This window comes from Syngnathoides biaculeatus, chromosome 6 (genome assembly GCF_019802595.1).
Source record: "Syngnathoides biaculeatus isolate LvHL_M chromosome 6, ASM1980259v1, whole genome shotgun sequence".
Classification (NCBI taxonomy): domain Eukaryota; kingdom Metazoa; phylum Chordata; class Actinopteri; order Syngnathiformes; family Syngnathidae; genus Syngnathoides; species Syngnathoides biaculeatus.
Genome location: NC_084645.1, coordinates 33,524,144 through 33,544,267, shown reverse-complemented (window position 1 = coordinate 33,544,267; position 20,124 = coordinate 33,524,144). Strand labels below are relative to the sequence as shown.

The 20,124-nt window shown below is 41.0% G+C and overlaps 1 long non-coding RNA gene across 1 annotated transcript in view; it reads right to left on the bottom strand.

Annotated features, from left to right (window-relative positions):
* Positions 1 to 20,124, bottom strand: part of LOC133501721 (uncharacterized) — a 42,279-nt gene that overhangs the window by 20,777 nt on the left and 1,378 nt on the right. The gene's annotated exons all lie outside the window — the stretch shown is intronic.

Sequence of the window (20,124 nt, the reverse complement as noted above, 5' to 3'; positions counted from 1 at the left end):
AAGACATGAGTTAAATATAATGAACAAAAGCATAGATGGGTAGTCTGAAAATAAAAGCCAAAACTAAATTATTGGACACCAAATTAAAAAAAAATTCTACACTGATTATGGTGTCCCCTCTCTCATTAATATTTAGCGAACCAACAATACAAAAATAGGAAGGCTTAATTTCACTTGCCGATTTGTCAGACGTGTGGCCTGATTTACAAAAACTTTCACGTGCAAGAAACTTGCAAACTTGATTGTTCGCTCAAATAGATGTGGAAGATGTTCTGCTAACTGGGTGCATTGCTGCTGCAAAAGTGGCAAAATTGTTACATATTTCATTCATGCTGCGAGGATTCCTTAGCACCAGCATCATACAGTATGGCACAACAGCTGCTCGGCTGCAGAGAGAAATGCACTGCGAAGGACTGTAAAGGCAGCTCAGAAGATTGTGGGCGCCCAACTCCCCACCACCACCAGCAGGTCCAGAAAGAGGGCTCTCAACCCATCCCCCACAGTCTTTCGTCCATCCGCTCCCCTCAAGCAGGAGGCTATGGAGCATCTGATGTGTGAGGACCACGTTGGGACCTTGTCCATCAAATTTTGTTCCATATCATGTTAAGTGTTTTATTATGACAGTCAAAGTCCTTCATTATGCATGGATTATTTAGCATGCGGAATGTGATTTACCACACCTGACATGATTTGCAGTGGCTGATTTAATTAGCGTGCCTGCATTGCAGATGCAGCAGCACTTCTGTGTGGAACTATGACGAAGAAGCACAGTCAAAATCAGAGGTGACATGGAGTCATTTTTGGCCACAGTGAAAATCGAATGCTGGTTTCTTGGTGTGCTATCTGAGTTTTAAACTGACTGTCCCGCAGGATGGGCAGAAGCATCCAATGGCCTCCAGCTCAGGAAGAGTTAAAAAAAAAAAAAAAAAAAAAAAAAAAAAACAACACATGGCTTTTATGTGGTGACTGGCTTACCCAAATTGATCATTGCGATAATTTTGTTTTCTGTAACTCAATAAAGTTTGTTTACTTCATCTACTTCTTATTACATCACTTCAAAACTTAATTTTGCACATTGCAGTGCTCTCCTTTATGTTCTGAGCTAGTGTGTATATAGGGAAAAAAAAAACAATTATTCAGATACTGTGGTCTCCACCACTTTTAAACCTCATGTTAACTGTGTGTACAATCCATTATTGTGGATACACACGCTATTTAGTCACTGCTATTTGGGATCTTAGAAGATCACACGCAACTCTCCCACTCGCAACGTGTGGAATCTGTTAGGGTGAACACACAATTTAGCGCCTGCTATTTGGGATCTTAGTAAATCAGGCCCATACAATTCACCACATGGCAGGAAAAAGCATTTCGGATGTGGGCGGGAGGCTGCTCAGCAGAGACACACGCTATGAAATTAATACAAATCAGTTCATATAATTTTACATACAGTAAGTTGTAAGTGCAGGTCATTGCTTTTGATAAGGGTTAGGCGAGCAGAGAAGGCTTTGAATGTGCCCACTACACGATAAAGTAAGCAAAGGTCTTTGACCCAGTAAAATCAGACACTGGAGCCAAAGAACAGATTGATTTTGTTGTTGTTACTTAGTATTACTTGTGCTTTTCTACAAGTTGTGAATTATTTATTCACGTGAATGTTTTGTACCCTTGATTGCCGATGTTGAGAGCCTGAATGCTTGGATTAGCTATAGGAGAAAATAGAAGGAAAAATTGTACTATGACCTCAAATGTGCCTGGTTTATTGCTGTTTCAGAAAGTTGGAAAATGTTTAAATCAGACATGAAACGTGACATGAAAGTTCAATATTTCATTGTCACTACTACATTTTCCACTTTTAAGGGGAAATCCACTGGTTTGCATGAACAATGTATCCAGTAGGTCATGTAATATGTACTCTATTTTGACAATGTGATGTTAAATCCTCTCTCATATAACATGGTTTTGAGAAGATTTTTATTGACAATTACGAATTTTCAGGGGTGCTGCCATCTTTGCAAGTCACATGACCTACGTGCGCGGATGTGATGTGTAATGTGCTGCAACAAAGGCTCAATGACATGGGACACCATTTATGCATAGCGCTGATTTCTCGGATTTATCCTCATCTGATGAAGAAATAGCAGTATCGGTTGATCGGGAAGACGGAGGAATACTTCCATACATAGCCGTGAACCCCTCAGCCGCTCGGTTGATATACTTTCATACACAGCCATGAGCGGCACAGCTCCGGGGATCGGGGGAGCCATGAGCTCGCTCCCTGGCGACCGTCCTCCAGGCTTCGGGGAGCGAGCTCACGGCTGTGTACAGAAGTATTCCTCTATCTTCCCGATCAACCAATACTGCTATTTGTTCATCAGATGAGGATAAATCTGAGAAATCAGCGCAGGGCATAAATGGTGTCCCATGTAATCGAGCCTTTGTTGAGGCACGTAACACGTCACATCTGCGCATGTAGGTCATGTGACTCGAGAAAATGGCAGCCCCCCTGAAAATTCGTAACTGTCGATAAAAATCTTCTCAAAACACTTAAATGAGAGAGGATTTAACATCACATTGTCAAAATAGAGTACATATTACATGACCTATTGGATACATTGTTAATTCAAACCAGTGCATTTCCCGTTTAAAACCACCTATTCTACACATGATATTGAATTAGTGTCACCTCATTTCCTGTATGGTTATTTAGTTGAGTCAGAATAAATTACAGCTAGACACACACACAATCCAGGTTAAATCCTGGCACACGTATCACTCTGTTACCTCTGGCATTGATATTGCATCGGCAGTCCCGAGGCGTTGCTACAACTCCAGCTTCACACGGTGTCTGATTGGAGAGCATCCTGTCCCAACATTGCGAGCATGAATGAGAGCATTAGTCATAAGGTCAGGGTTCATGTCAGCGCTATGGTAGCAGGAGACAAGTCAAACATCCGCCTTGCAAATGATGTTTGAGATGATAGGTTGCCAGGGCCAGCAGGTGTACAAACACTCCTGTCTTTATTCTGGGCAATAAGCAACTTCCGGCGAGATGATGCTCAGGTAATGCTACTTGGACTACAATTTTTTTTTTTTTTTACATTTAAAAATGTTTCAATGGCTCCAGTCCTGAATGATTAGAATTATTATAAACAAACAGACTTCCAAGGATATGATACAGTCAAACCTCCAAGTTATGCCACTTCCTGGTTTGCAATTTGCAAACCGGCTCAAATGTTTTGGAATAAGGCACCGAAAGTCACACAAAATGACCACAAATCTTGTGAGTTTAAGAATGTAAGATTAAATTAAGTGTACTCTGATGATTTCACAAGAAAGCCAAAAGGAAAAGCACAGAAGGGTACAGGTGGTGGCAAAGATTAAAGGTGGGATGTGAGGATGACCATAGAGCTACAAATTGAAATTGTTCCAAAAAGATGGAAATGTGTGCACATCTCTCACTACTCACCTGACGCCTCACTGCTCAGTACAAAATGGACAAGATGACATTTCAGTACACATTAACATGTTTCAGTATGATGTGTGAAAGGATTTCTGTATATTGTATGAATAGAAATAAATACAATAAAAAAAATGGAACAAATTGTACTATGTGATATGGTTACGGTACATTGAGTATGTACAAAAAATTACATTACATCATAGCATATGATGAGTATAGCCCCTCCTCTCTCTGCAAATTATATTATGTAACAGCTGTCAGAGTAAATGGTGAGTTAATGTGTTTTTATGTTTAGTATACAGAGAATATTTATATTTGTATGAGTGTTCAGAATGTAACATGATCTATCAAGCGGATTCACCTTGAGCGAGCATCGCTTTCCACTTCCTTATACAATACAAGATTTTAGTTGTTAGTTTTTCCCTCACCAGTCCAGGTTCCCCCGGCGCCACTCATCCAAACCTTTGCCCACAATGCACCTGGAACAAGGCCAGTGTTGTTGTTAATTTGGCCTCGTTATTAAGTTAAATACAGCACAGGCCGCGGTGCTGGAGCTAATGAGCAGTGCAAAGCTGACTGTGCTACTCCAAGTCCCCCCTGCCCCAGCTATTACATAAATCAGAAAGTGGAAAATGTCTTCAGGGTTGAGGAGGCATTCATTGAACACATGAATGAAGGCGTCTCGGATCAGAGAAAACCCAAAATGCAAACTCCCTCTACCAGACAGAATGATACAATTTAGGGTCAGAACATCCTCTTGGTTTATTAACAGCTTTGAAAACGTTTAGACCTCATATGTATGCGGTTCCGAATTTTTTTTTTGCCTTGACTTGCATGCAAAAAAGTTTGGTTCAAAGCATTAGGTATGGTGCCAGCAAACCTTCATACAAGCAGCAGTTTGGCTTTAAGTGAACAGTTCTTCAAAAAAGGAGCAAAATCTAAAAGAGGTCTACAAGTTTTCAAAGCTGTCCACTACTTCTCACAGCATGCCTCTTTTTAAGGCAGCGTCTGCTTATCATCTTGCAACTCAGTCAAGACCGTGAGAGCCTAGAAGGTTTAGGACTTCCTATGTTTAGATGACTTTGAGGGTTTTTGTTCTCTAGCCTACTCTAAATTGTCAAAACATGACCACACTGGCGTTCCTTTGCGCTCTATCCCAATGCAGCTTATCCTGACCACACAGTGACAATGTTTTTTTCTGGGAGATACTCGGGAGATACCGAGCCAAAAATCTTTGAAACAAAATCAGCAGCTTACAAAGCTATGCAAGAGACTCCATTTTGATATGAAAAGAGAGGGAAAGCTTAGCTTGTTGTTTGGTTTTTGGCTGAACAGGGCTCTGACAAGGGATTGGCTGTAAATTGGAAGAACTTGGGTGGCAGATGATGATAATGATGGTAATGATGTTCCCTTGAATCTAAAATGACACCGGTGTACTTATTTTTACAAGTTATCACACAACCGTGATGATTATTCCACACTGTTGTGCATCACTACGATGTGTAAATAGAATGGAGAAAAGAATCCAAAACAGACTGCTACATCAATTTGAAGTCAGAAGTTAGTATAACACTAAAGGAGATGAAGAAAAAATTGAAGGCAATTGGTCCTGATGACATTCCTGTGGCAGTATGGAAGCATAACAGAGGTGGCTGTGGAGTTTTAAGAGCTTGTTCTGCAGAATTCTATCACGTCAAAGGGATGGATAAAAAGTGTGCTGGTGATGTGAAGAAAAATGGTGATGTGCAGAGCTGTGCTGTAGGTGTGACAGAGGAGTTTAAGGTGGAAGTGGGACCACATCAGGGATCAGCCATGAGCCCGTTTCTGTTTGCAGTGGTGATAGATAGGCTGAGGTTAGATTGGAATGCCCATGGACCATGATGTTTGCAGATGACATTGTGATCTGCAGGTAGAGCAAGGAGCAGGCGGAAGAACAGTTAGAAAGCTGGTGGTATGCACTGGAAAGGCGAAGAATGAAAATTATCCAAGGTAAGACAGAAAATATGTGCATGAACAAAACAGGTGCAGGGGGAAGATTGAGGCTACAGGGAGAAGACTTCAAATACTTGGATTAAACAGTCCAGAGCAATTGTGAATGTGGTAAGGAAGTGTAGAAATTGTTCCAAGCAGCTTGGAATGGGTGGAGGAAGTTGTCAGGTGTGTTATGTTACAGAAGAGGGTCTGATTGGATGAAGGGCAAAAGTTTATGAAAGAGTGGTGAGGCCAGCCATGATGTACGGATTAGAGGCGGTGGCACTGAAGAGACAACAGGAAGTAGAGCTGGAGGTGGTGGAAATGAAGATGTTGAGGTTCTCTCTAGGAGTGAGCAGTTTGGATAGGGTTAGAAATGAGCTCATTACAGCGGCGCCCAAGGTTACATGTTTTGGAGACAAAGTTAGAGAGAGTAGACTTCGATTGATGGGACACGACCAGAGGAGTGAGAGTCAGTATATTGGTCGAAGTGTGATGAGGGTGCAGCTGTCAGGCAAGACAGCAACACGAAAGCCAAAGAGAAGTTTGATGGATGTTGTGAGGGAAGACATGAGGGCAGTTGATGTTAGAGAGGAGGATGCAGGAGATAAGCTAGCATGGAAAAGGATGACATTCTGTTGTGACTCCTAATGGGCCAAGCTGTAAGGAAAAGAAGAAGAATGCTACATCGATTCACTGAATACAGTGCTCGTAACAGTGTCTGTATAAAGGCATTCAAATTCAGGTGCTGTGTTGATAATTTTGGGGGTAAACAAGAACTGTATGCTTACTTAACGGGAGTGTTGCAATCTCTGTTTCAAGTCAGAGGTTGTATTTAAGTGAGATTTTTTTCCATTGCTCCACTAATACCCATCTCTCCTAGCTCCACAAGTTTAATTAAGCGTGTGGCTGGCGACAGTGTACAGCAAATTCCTGTCACAGTATTGTCCTCTTGCGGGCCTGCTTCTGCAGGAGAGCACTTAGCTATGTTTATAGCTACTCAGGTTCAAAGAAAGGCCAGCAGCACAATAGAGCTCGACAAGTTGGCTGCAGCACCACTATGATGAAAACAGCAAGGACTCAAAACAAAAATACAGTCAGAAAAACCTTACAAGGAAATTACCAATCTTTAGTCCCGCATTCTATGTCATTGAACTGAACAAAAACATTTCCCACAAAACAAGGTTCTCACCAAAATGGTTCTATTATTTGTTTTACTATCACTAATTGTAATTTCAACATGGTTAAAAACACCATGGGCCGAGTCCAAAATATTTTACAGGATTTGACTTGCATAAGTGAGTTTGTGATCGGCTATGGGAGGATATCCATGTTATCCTCAGCCATTGGTTTAGTGAATGGGTGGGGTGATAAAAGGAGCGTTGTAAAAGTGGCAACCACTGCATCAACGTGCATGACACTGCTGGTTGGTTCTTACAGGTCTCGTTTCATGTTGGCTTCCCGTCATTCGATGTGAAATCTGCGCATATTTGGCGTCAGTGCTGGTAAAGTGCAGACACGGAGGCCACATTAAAGGGATAAAACTGGAGTTTGGGTATTGAGTAAATATTTGGCTAACACTGCTTCATCACCTGCTCAGTATTTAACTAAATAGTGGGCCGAGGCTGACCATCAAATAAAGTCGGGCCTGCCAGTCTCCACCTGGTGGCCTTCTAACCCCCAACCAGCCCCTGTGACCTGTCCTTCAGACCCCCTCCCATCACTGCTTTAATCCAGCTAACCTTGTCAAAACCACCAGACCTCATTCAGAACAAGCGGATGACTCTGCGCACGCCAGCGGCCTCTATAAATAGAAATTTCATTGAGGAGCACTGGGCTGAATGGGAGGTATTGTAAACAGCAGGGCAGCCTAAAGCCTCTCAGGGGCTAACCTGGGAAAGTGATGGAAAGTGACATGCTGCAGCCGTGAGGCATGCAGTACAATAACAAACTGACACCACTAGGCCACTGTCCTTCACTTCACATCTAAGGGTTTTAGTTGACCTTCAAACTACATAATAACCACAGCGCATTCCTTTGTTGAAGCAACAAATCAATGTAACTGATGCGTATAGGAGAAGCTCCAAAGTCGAACGCTATCTGTTCTGTAACATTGGGTGACGATGACACTTAAACTAAATTTTTGTTTGAATTTCGAGACATGTTTTTCCAGGAAGTTTTGCTTGACCTCCAAATCCACTTTTGGCGCTTCTACTATATTTCCAAGTAAATACAGTACATTTTTTTAAAACCATCCAGTGACCTCTGGCTCAATAACAGACAAAAATGATTGAAGGAAACAAAGTACTAGTATTTGTATTGCTTTCTTTGTTGAAAGATTTGCTTTAAGCATTATTAAGTAGATTAGCACAGTAAGTCGCTTTCTGGTCTGTTTCATTCATAGTTGACTTGTCTACATTTACTTTTAATTATACAAACACATGCAGATTCTGGTACAAACGAAAAGGCTGGCATGGAAAATGTGGCTTCCTCAGAGTGGAGAGACAATGTATGACCAAAACAATGTCTAAAATCAAATTTCCTTCAGTCACTTTATTTTTATTCAAAATGATAGATTTGTGTGTGATTTTTGCTCAATTCTCCCATGTGAGATACTCATTGGTTAAAGGAGGTATAGACATACTTCAAGGGCTTTGCCGGGGGGTGGGTGCGGAGGTTTTTGTATGTTACAGTATATTTTGCTATTATGCACTTGCATTTGGTTCTACAATGAGACCGGTGAGAGGAAAGAGGACAGGAGAGAGTGAGGATGAGAGTGAGAGAGAAGCTGAGCCAAGTTTAAGCCACTCATTTGATTCACAATTCACACGCAGATCCCAGCCAGGGGGCAGGGATTTTGAGGAGGAGAGATCAGTAGCGGGGCTTAACTTAAAATGTCAAATGCTTTACTTTGACTTCATGGAAAGAAAAAAAATAAAACTGTTCAGAGACCCCGGTAAACCACATGCTACCAAACATTTCCCCCCCTTCTTATGAAAAAAAAAGTGTCAAGGCACAGACTACGTCTTTCACAGAGCGTCAGGCCTGAAGGCCAAAGATACCTAACCAACAAACCCCCACTAATTAGAGAATTAGTGTTCATTTATTTTGCGTATGCTGAAGAGGGTGCAAATTACAAACCTCAACAAACCATTCAATAAAGTCTTGAGTGAAATTTAATCTGAGGGGTAGGCCTGGCTTCACAGAGAGAAATAAAGCATGGTACACAAATACTGATTTTTAACAAAATTGCCAAATGTGTTTACATTGTATATAATGTGTGGTGGTGTGGTGGAGCCCCGCATACTCGCTTTCTGGCAATCACAGATTCACCTATTTGCTGATTTCGTTTCAATTTGTTGTCTTTTTTTCTATTTTTTTTTTTTAAATCAAATTTCTTTTTGTATTTTCATTTGAGGGTGGGGCAGTTTTGGGGTTTTAAAAAAAATGTTTATTCAACGTAATTATAATCCGCTGTCAACTACCCAAAGATCTCAATGAACAGTAGGGGTCCACTACACTTTAGATAACCCACACATACCAATACACATAAAGTAGCTATAAGTGTCTTACTACTAAAGGCCACTTTCTACTCCCACGGTCGACAATGCATGCATTGCCCCATGCCACACCTCTACGTAGCTTGTCGCGCACACATGAAAAAAAGTTGCTGCACAGAGAGAACCGCAGAGAGGATGTACACACTGTTCCTCCCAGCTCTACATTCCACCCTCTTTATCGATTATACAGCATAATTCTTCTTTTTCTTTCGGCTTGTCCCATTAGGGGTCGTCACAGTGTGTCATCTTTTTCCATCTAAGCCTATCTCGTGCATCCTCTTCTCTAACACCCACAGTCCTCATGTCCTCCCTCACAACATCCGTCAACCTTTTTTTTGGTCTTCGTAATACTTGTTTGCCTGGCAACTTCTGAACATGTCCAAACCACCAAAGTCTGCTCTCTCTAACCTTGTCTCCAAAACATCCAACTTTGGGTGTTCCTCTAATGAACTCATTTGGTATCCTATCCAACCTGTTCACACCAAGCGAGAACCTCAGCATCTTCATTTCTGCTACCTCCAGTTGTGTTTCCTGTTGTTTCTCCAGAGCCCCCGTCTCTAATTTTACAGCATAATTACATTTATCAAATTATGGAGTGGGGTTTTTGCCTCATTAAAATATATATATATTTTTTGGGGGGGCTGGAACAGATTAATGGTATTTACATTCATTTAGATCGGAAACGTGTTTTGATTTATGAACGTAGTCAAATGAAAAAATGAACCTTGCATCTCAAGATACCACTCTACTACAGCTTTATCATGAAGTCTACGAGAAAACTGACAGGATTCCTCAGTCAATTAACACACAGTATCACCCATACGATTTGCCATTTCACAACAACAAATCAACAGACGACAGGGTCACATTATGTTTTAGCTATGGCACTGCTTGGTTAGTAAATGAACCTTAAGTAAATTTACATTTTACCAGGAGAAGTGTGAGAGAGAAACAGCATTCAACCTCTCTATTCTCCTGTACATATTCATCATTCAAGAAAGTGGAAAAAAGGGCACTTTCCTAACAATCAATCATTGAGGCACTACCAGAGCACAGGGGTTTGAGGTGGTGATTGACACCCTCCCCTTTATTAGCCTATGACCGAAAGCAAGCGAAGAGAGCGGTTTGGTGCGGGACAGCTCCCCCTCTTTTCAACTCCACGCCCAAATCTCCTCATGTATGTATTTGTTGAACCTCCTGCACTGAGCCACTACTAGTGCAGATTGAGATTGAGTCCTGGGCAATGTGAAAGTTTCCATGCGTGGCAGGCAATGAAAGCAACCCTCACTCAGCTAACACAGCCTCCTAAATTCCTTTAACAAAAACGCACACACACAAAAACTAGAACCAAATCAAAACAATAGTCAATGAAACTTCAATAATATGTTTAGCTATGAAATGCTACAAGTGTCGTGAGCACCCCATTCACACGTCAACATTCCGTATTTTCGTGACCATAAGGCACGTCATATTGAAAGGTTTTGTTTCAGTTACGGGTGCTAGTTTTGCATTTAACACATACATAAGGAACGCCGTATTATTGAGCGTAGGCATGGTAAAATGTACACTCTCTGTAACCAGTTTCATTGCTTGTGCTTTATTAAAGTAGTCACACAAAAATATTTACAGATTTTAGAAATCGGTGCACTCCAGGCGCACCATATTATAAAGTGCTCTGTTCATTTCGGAGGAAATTTAAGATTTTTAAGTGTGCCATCTGATCGCAAAAATAGCAGCAAAGCAAATTTATTTGTATAGCGCATTTCATACACAATGTAACACAATGTGCTTTACATGATTAAAGGCATTTGAAAACGAAGAGATAAAAAACATTTAAAACTGCATAAAAACAATAAAAATGACACAAAATATTTAAAAAATAATAATTAAAACCGCATACAGTGCAAGCATTGTGATCAAAAAGTGGATATATCCTAAAAAGCATGAGAAAAAAAGAAGAGTTTTCAACTTGGATTTAAAAACATTCAAACTTGGGGCTGACCTCACCTCTGTTGGCAACTTATTCCATTTCTGTGCAGCATAATATAGTATACAAGGTAATTTTAAGGAATGGAACATAAATGATGCAAGCTCTGAACAGGCTACCTGGTTTTGTGCTTCACTGGGACAGGAAATGTTGTGTTTGCATTGTGTCTCATCTGAGAGGTGTTTCCAGGAACTCCTCAAGTGGCTTCCTCTGGATTAGCTGCCGAAAGCTGGCGACCAACACCTCGGTCTACATACAGTGCATCCAGCACTGCATACAACTTAAATGCAACAGAATTTTCATTGGAGACCGTCAATTCAAAATGTGTACAGACCTGTTTTTTGGCTATAAATGTTCCAAATCACCTTATAGATTCATTTTGGATGTTAAAAAATTATCCCCAAATATTGTGAGCACATCATTCTTGAAAACAAACACGCTATCCTCGAAGTGTCACGGGAGTGATGGAGTCTAGCCCAGCTAACTTCGGGCACAAGGCGGGGTACACCCTGAACTGATTGCCAGCCAATCCCAGGAGACATAGAAACAATTAATCATTCACGCTCACAATCATACCGACAGTCCATGCTGCCAGGGTACTTGCTATTTGTGTTCAAGCCCCCCCCCCCCCCCAAGTTTCACGTGTTTGTGATGAATGGCACCCTCTGCTGCTAAATCTGTGAATTATCCCCGTGTCAGCTATCCATAGATCGAAACATAAGCAGCTTGGAAAATGAAAATGAGAAAAGCCTAGAAAATCTGAACCACACTACCAATCTTTAAAACTCAAAGACACTCGTTTCACTAGCAGAAACAGAGGGGCAAAGCCTTTTATATTATCAAATAGTATTATTATTATTATTATTAAGTATTACATCCTAAGAAAGTTACACTAAATTAGCAATAACATCAATAACTTAATCATATGCAAAATTGTATCTTGAAAGGAGCTGGGGGGACTGATCAAAGAAATGTAATGTGTTCAGAAAGTAGACCACAAGAGTCATTGAGTTTGCCACGGCTGATCTATCATTACAAACAAATGTTAATAATTACAAGAAGCCATGGAAAATGGAACGATGGAAAAGCATTTTCGACTTTGCGTAAACCAGAAAATACAGTCTCAGTGTTGGGATGAAAAATGCAGCGGCAAATTCTATTCTATAATAACACGGATACAGTATCAGCTCCACTGATATTTGTCACGTCTGGTCCAAAAGCCAAGATGTCATTTGTTTGAATTTGTCAAGACACACAATTAGACATAATTCCATACAATCAGTTGTGGCAGTCGTGCATCAGGACTAAAGACTTTTCATCTCGCTTGCACGGTCTCAATCCAGCTCTCCAACAATAACACTTCCCCAATGAAAGGAAATTCCACTGCCTTTTCTGACCTCAGATGAAACACCCTCAATCCTGCTCTGGTAAGGAGGTTACCTCTCAAACTACATTTGGGTTTGACAACACGGACCTCTATCCTGAATGAAAGGCCAAAACATTGAATTTATTTTCATGAACGAACCATGTCGCTGCTCTAAATCAACTTTCATCACTGCACAGAAGCTGTCAGATCATAAGATCAGCCAAGGTCGCCTCAAGTGGAAGTGACAGTGTGTCTGCAAGACACATTAGCAGTGAGAGGAAATTGGAGTTAAACAGATACAAAAAAAAAATGCAATCGCTGCTGGAAGCAGTGAGGGACAGGGGCCAGGAAATAAACTTGTATTTAAGCTGATTACCCGAGCAAAGGGCCGGCCTCTTCAGCAACCCAACTTCCCCACTACCAATGTTGTTAATTAGAGATTGTTCAGGGGAAAAAAGGCAGCCTTGTCAGACTCGCTGTAGTGTTCGTGATGGCTGGCTGAAGGGGGACATGCAGAGCTCTTAATTGGGGCTGTATGCTGAATCGGTGGCTCGCCAGAGCGCTGGTGATGATTGCTGTGAGCAGGTGGCCGTGGTGGCAGCTCCACGCAGGCCGTCCCGGGCCAGCCTGTCTGTTCTCGTCAAGGCCTGGAACACTGAGCAGACAGGTCCTGAGCCCTGCGCTCATTACGCCAAGTTGTCCACCCTGTTGCCTAGCAACACTTTCTGCCGGGCCCGACACTGTAACCCGGAGTCATGATAGACCACTTCAAGTGTGTGTCAACACAGAAAGTTGGATGTACTCATCTGCCCTTCGTATAGCACATGTAGCCGAGTCCATTTCGATAAGCAAAACTTAATTCCCTTCTCATTTTTAGTTGGATTATGCCATCAATTTATATTTCAGATTGCAAGAACTAAATTGTTTCAGTTCCTTGAATATATTCTTGAATGTTAAATCAGATTCTACCCCCCCAAAAAAAAAAAAAAATCACGTTTACTAGATGCAGTGGAATTTTTGATAACACAATTCAGTTGATGCAGAACAATGTGACACGTGTCTTGTGAGACAATTTTAATATGTTCCTAGGCCTTGCGACTAACTCAAAACATTTGTACTTTAAGTCATCTTTCTCCAATAAATGAATAGAAATTTAATCTGTGCGAGCCTGCCCCTCAAAACTCAAAATTTTGGGAGCGTGTTTTTAAATCAGGAAAATATTGTTCATTATGTACCTTCCAAGCTGCCAGTTGTTGTGAAGTGAGGTGAGTTCAGTGCCCATACAGTGATTGCATCTCTCATTTTTTTCTCACAAATCAAAGAAAAAAAATAGAGAAAAAAAAAAACAAATGACGGCTCATATCCTGAAAAACGTGTAAATTGTGTCACTCATACCTCAAGGCACCACAGTATTAGGGTATAAAAATACATGGTTTTTGTATCCCAGCGGTTAGTAATTACTCTGACTCGTAATAATTCATCAGACTAATAAAAGTCAGGAAAAAACAAAGGTTTGAGAAAATAATTTATATTTTATTTTAAAGGAGCTAACACTTTCAAAAATGTGTAAGAAAAACAACACTTCAAAAAAGTCTAATTTCCTTTTAATTGTCCTTTTTAATCAGTCCAATGTGCGTTGGTGAAAGTTACACATGAAAATAATTTGCTATAGAGAGACACTACTTTTAATAAGAGTATTCTTATTGAACTCCCAGGGGTTATTAGCTGTCAAGAATACTTCTTTAGCAGTCAGCACAAGTTTCCTGACTCAATTGAATTTTGATGAGCTTTATGAAGTCCAAACAAATTAGCCATGTGGCATGTGGGATGTGATCAAGAAATATCGGAATGACATCAGTTATGGGACAGCTTGTTCAACCAAACAAGAAACCACTGAGGTTCTTTTAAGATTAAAAAAAAAAAAAAAAAAAAACAGAACAGAACTTTAGACTTAAACTGTGAAATGAGAGGGAAGATTTTATCTAACCACATTAAAAAAAAATTGCGACAAGTTGGAATACAATCAAAAGCAACAATATTATCTGATATATGCGCTAATCTGGCAGCAATAGATGGTATTTATGCCTAGAGATTATGGTTTGAATCAACCAACTTTTTATTAGTGTGTCTAGGATCTGTAATCAAGTTAATTTAATCCAATCAGTAATAAACTGATGACACATCGTCGACACAGCGATGTCGGCGTTCCAAGTGTAAGGAGTCAAAATGAAATTCATCACAGCCGCAACCCCGGGGGCTCACAAACATAAAATAATAATCCAAACAAATCCAAGAGAAACTATTGTGTGGTGTTGACCCGGTTGCTGAAGCACGACCGTAAGAGGAAAACTTGATCTATCATGCCAAGAGGCCCAAAGCACGGGAAAGTTGAAAATGTTAAAAAGTCATTAGTCACTGGCAGCTCGCATGCCTGGAATATCTCACTTTGTACACTCAGGATATCGGACAAGATGGGCGGTGTACCGGGAGATCAGGACCCCTCTCACGTCGGGGCGATCAAAGGGAGCGGCACTCACACTACAGCGTTCACACACAGTTGTGTCTTCTCTGCATTTTCTACTTGGGCTGCTGGTGTGAGACCTCACAGTGGGAAGTGCGTGTAAATAAATGGTTTTGTCACCGTGTCCACACATTCCTCCAACCAATGAGTCCTCTCAGCTTTGCGCCACCATTAGCATAGGTTGCCTTTGTCACAGTTGTCTGTTGAAATAAACTCTTTACACTTCTGGACTTGGCAAATGTACCACAGCACATCCTATCTGCTAAGCACCAAAAACAGACTCTTGCCATGTCCGACATAAGCGCAAACTGAACGCTTAATGTACACCTGCATATTCTCTGTGTTCACACACTGTTTTTCAGTGTTTAATTGATTATGATGCACTGTATCAAAAGTGAACTCAGATAGTTACAAAAAAATCTTCATAGTTAGGTTGTGTCGTGCAATATTGGCTCATGCGATTATTCAAGGCACACAAACATACATTTACACATAAAGAATCCGCAGTATACTTTAAAATAAATATGTTTTGCATTTTTGTAGTGGGTAGCTCTTTGTGACTTGGTCATTCTATTTCATTATTGGTCATTCTAAAAAAAAAGAAAAGAAAAAAAAAAAGACATCCTGATCGTGAGTGGCTGACTGCTTGAAAAGTAGATCTTGGGGTGAAAAAGTCTGGGCACCCCTGAACTACTGAATAAAAAAAAAAAAAAAAAAAATCAGCCTGACACTGTCAATTAATTGCCTAGCTGTAGATCAAGATTTGCCATTGTCACACTTCCAATCTTTAATAATTTAATGTTGCTTACGGTTACTGACTTTTATTCAAGGCCACGAGTACCAGAAGTACTGACAATCCAGAAGAGAATTCACACCAATCTAACATAGTCTTAAGAGAAGAATGTGAGGAATATTCAAATATCTTTGTAGTCAGTATTTGCTGTAGATCAAATGACACTTTCTTCTCACACTAAGTAGTGGCACAGTTGCAGGAAAATTATGCAGAACTGAATGTTTTCTTGTGGACATTCTGGACAGTTGCATTATGTTCATGTTTCAAAAGTAGATTCAAGAACAATTTTGAACAATCCGACAATGCTTCTGCCTTTGTCTTCATCACAAAACTTCCTTGATTTCTCTTGAACTGAACATATGTATGTTGTCCTGTTTTCACCAAGTAGTACAGCTCGATTCCGTCTGGTACACATTTATTTCATTTTCACTTGTAAACGTTCCCAAAATATCAACCCATATGTGAGCAACTCGTGGTGCTAAACACACTGTTCATTCATTGGTCGACAGAATAGACTGCATCAAAATAAATGGCAAATCAGGGTTTAGTGTTCTAACTGTACTGCAGAGAGCCCACTTGAATTGTTCCATGCACCAAAACGTGTCTTATATTCATTTCACTCTTTCAGTTGGAGGTAAAATGAACCAAAGGAATTTATCTTTCTCCATTCCAAAGCATCTTTCATCACTTTACGTGGGAGGCAATTAGGTGTTTCTATAATACAATGAAAGATAAAACAGTTATAGAAAGTCAACAGGAGAATAAATAATAATTTTCTACTGCCTGGTCTGACGTTTCAAGCATGTTTGCCTTGGGGTATCAAGGAAGGTGAAGAATCCGTCAAAGAACCATCTTGGTGAGGGCTACAATATGTGCAAGAGGACAAGAGAGGAAAGTCATTAATCATGCTACAGTCTTGTTCTGGTGGAGGTATTCTTGCTTAGTCCATGGGGAAAAGCCAGTGGAACATGAACCCTCTGTAAGGGTGGTCAATTAGTTTGCAAATTTTAGTTGAGATAGGGGGGACTTCATTGCAGCTCTGGTTCCAAATGACTGCCTGAGCAAACCACATCATATCAGGGCCAAATACTCATGCCGTGACCCGTGGCATTCCCCTGCCTGCAGCAAGAAGCCAGTCATTCCATTTCAGCCCAGCCTCAGTCTTTTTTGCTGCGGTTACATTGGACCGCCTCACATCCTGGATCTGCCAACACGTTCGGCCTCTGTTCAGTTTTCCAGCCATTTGTCTTTTTCTCAAAACACACACCAACTTTCCCACTTCCGTGAGATCAAAACATTTTGCAAGATCTTTTCCACTTTAAACAGTACAGTCATGCCTTTGCAGATACGCAGCTTCAATTAATCCCACATAAATAAGTCACATCTGAACATGGAACACTTCTTTATTTTCAATGTTTTTCTGTGGTGTGCTTTTCAAATGACAACATACTGGTGCAAAACAAATGAGGTTATGCAGTTTATTTTGGAGTAACTACACTTGCTAAATGAAAATATCAAAGCCATAGGCTAATGGACAGTCGCTAAACACGTGCACACATACATATACACACACACGCTTCCGTACATAGTGCTGATAGATAAAACAACAAACACCCCATGAAACACACCTCAGTGCTGATCTATGATTAAAACTATGGGTTGTTTTCACTGACGTCACATTTTTTGCGGAACTACCCATACACCACTGCGCGCCGCCATTTAACCTCTCTACCTAACCCGTACCAGTGTGGAAGTCTCTGGAATTCTCTCCATTACTGTTTGTGCTGTTGTGTTTCACCCTCGTCTCGGAACTCAAGTATACAAGAGAGGTCTTGCCAACCATCAGAGAGCCTTCTTCTGACTTTTTTTCGACAACTCTCGCCAATTTGCTGAAGCTTTTTCCAGCATTACTAGTCGGTGCGCTCTTCAAAGCCTCATGATCCGGTACACAAGTCCAGCTGTGTAAGCGGGGACATCGTCTAATGCTTCTGACGAAAGACGTTGGACTTTCTGTGTCTCTGTGCTTCACGGACACTTGGCTTTGTTTGCCTGACGCTGCTATCACGCTGCCCCATCTCAACCTCCATCGTGCTGATGTGTCACCAAGCTAAGCTAACAAGATTAATCGATACTCTTTTCAGAAGGCCGACATTACAGTTAAGATCCTTTTTTGTCAGTCACTTGAAAGATTCGAGAATTTTGTGAAATACTGGATTTGTTTATTCTGCATATAGCATACAGGTAAGTGCTCCTCCTTTGTGAATTCTGTCACATAGAGTAAAAGATCAAGAGCACAAGACTGCGCCTTTATGACGCAGTCCTGAGTCCCAAGTGTGTATGCCAGGTAGCCGAATAGACAGTCTAGGCTTGATGAGCTGTGGGTCACGTCTTCAATAAATGTAGTTAGAAACATGTCGTCCACCTTGCCTACGTATGAGTAACGGAGCTCAGGGATTGAAAATGGCCGCCGTTTGAGGCAGCACAACAGGTGACGTCACGTCAAAACAACCCATTATCATGCAACGATGATGTCTCCAAGCCCATTCATTGTGCATGGGCTGCAAGATGCAACGACAGAATGACGTGTTGACAAAATGCAGTTTTGATTTGTTCATCGTGAGAGCACCGTCACTGTGGTGTCAAACAGCGCATCAAATAGGAGAGGGATTGGCAACATAATTTCAGAGTGCTAACAGCAATACTAGATCGGAATAGAAGACTAGCTACACCAGCGCATGGTAGCAGCATGAAGTCGCTTTGGGGCAACCAAGTTGGTGAGGGTAACATTCCCAATAAAAGGGAATGCATAGTAATTGAAATAAATGTGAGATTGCTCATGCCCCGACCCATTTTAATCAGGTTTGCATTTTTTGTCAATGTCAAAGCAAGTGATATCAATAGGGCTACCTGTTTTGAATTTGAAATAAACCATATGCGCATATGACTCTTATGGGGTTCAATACCTCCAACAAGGTTAAGAACCATTGGTCAATCATACAGACCAATGGTTCCAGGGATGGACAAACGCACGGGCCACATTAGATCTGTTGATCATTTCAATCTGGCTCACCAAAGATTGGAACAGAATCACCCAAATCATATAAAAAATGACTGCATTCAATTTAATTTTATCCTGTAATGCCCAATGGTTCCACCAGGTAGCACAGTAGGTACAGTGAAACGTCGACATCATTTCGGCAGTTCTTTTTTTTTTTTTTTTAACTCTGTTATAGTACTCTGAACCGTTCTTCAGCTAAGAGTGGGCCAAAGAAAAGATAATTCAATTGTGAGTGTTGAGTGTTAATATAGAATGGACGACTAAATACTTTTTCACTGAAGTCGGGTCAAAGGCAGTATGTCTAATTTGTTAAGAAACCATTGTGGTTTTACAAGAATATAACATCAGTCGTCACTTTTCAACTAAGCGTGCTGATTGTGCGAAGAGCCAATACACACAGGAATTGATGGTTACGGCTCATCAATTAAAATCCAATATGCAGACTCAGCAAAACAGATTTATCTGACAAACTGCCATCCAAGATTCGATCACACAAGATCCTGAAACAGCGCCACGAGAGTTGAAGATGGAACTGATTGATCTCCAATGTGATCAATCAATGTTAAAGGAGAAGTTCAACTCTCGAAGTGGATGAGTTACATGCTTCATTAGCCACAGACGAATTCCCAAAAATCCAGACGATGACACGTGCTGGTGGTGTTTGGCTCGACGTGTGTGTGTGACAGATATTTAGTGTGATGAACACCAACAAAACATCCTACAGATCCCAGAACACCTCAGATATGTTCTGAGAATTGCCACACTAAAACTAACACCATAATTTGATGCACCGGCAAAAAAGGTGATCAAGAAAACAATACTGGTGACCCTCCCCCAACCCCCAGGGTGGGTGGATGGATGGATGGATGGATGGATGGATGGATGGATACATTCTCATTAGATTGGACAAAGAACACCTGGCACGCTTTTTGTTTCCCCTTCTTGACTTTAAATGACTCTAATATTATGGTTTTAAGGACATTTCTTCACCTTAGCATGTCTTCGTTATTCGGCAGCAACGTATGCCCCCATGTCCATGTCATGTCTCTCGTAGGTGATCCTGAGAGTGAAGACAACCTTGATACATTGGTCAAAAGTGTGTGCGTGCAGATATGCACGAATATACTGTATGTGTGTGGGAGTTCGGAAACGGATATGTAAAGGCTGAGGCAGTTCCTTGGAAACAAAGGCTCCAGAATCACAAGTCTTTCCTTTCACTGACGCCCAAGGCCCCTGTCCTCATCATTGGAACGCTTAAGAGAGAACATCCTGGAGCAGTCGCCCCTTCGCTTCCCTTCACCTGAACTTAAGCAAATCACAGCAATCAATAACGCACTTGTTTGTGAAGAAAGCTGCAATTCTTACAGCAATGCTGTCATAATGGACGTTTTGGTTTTGAAACAGA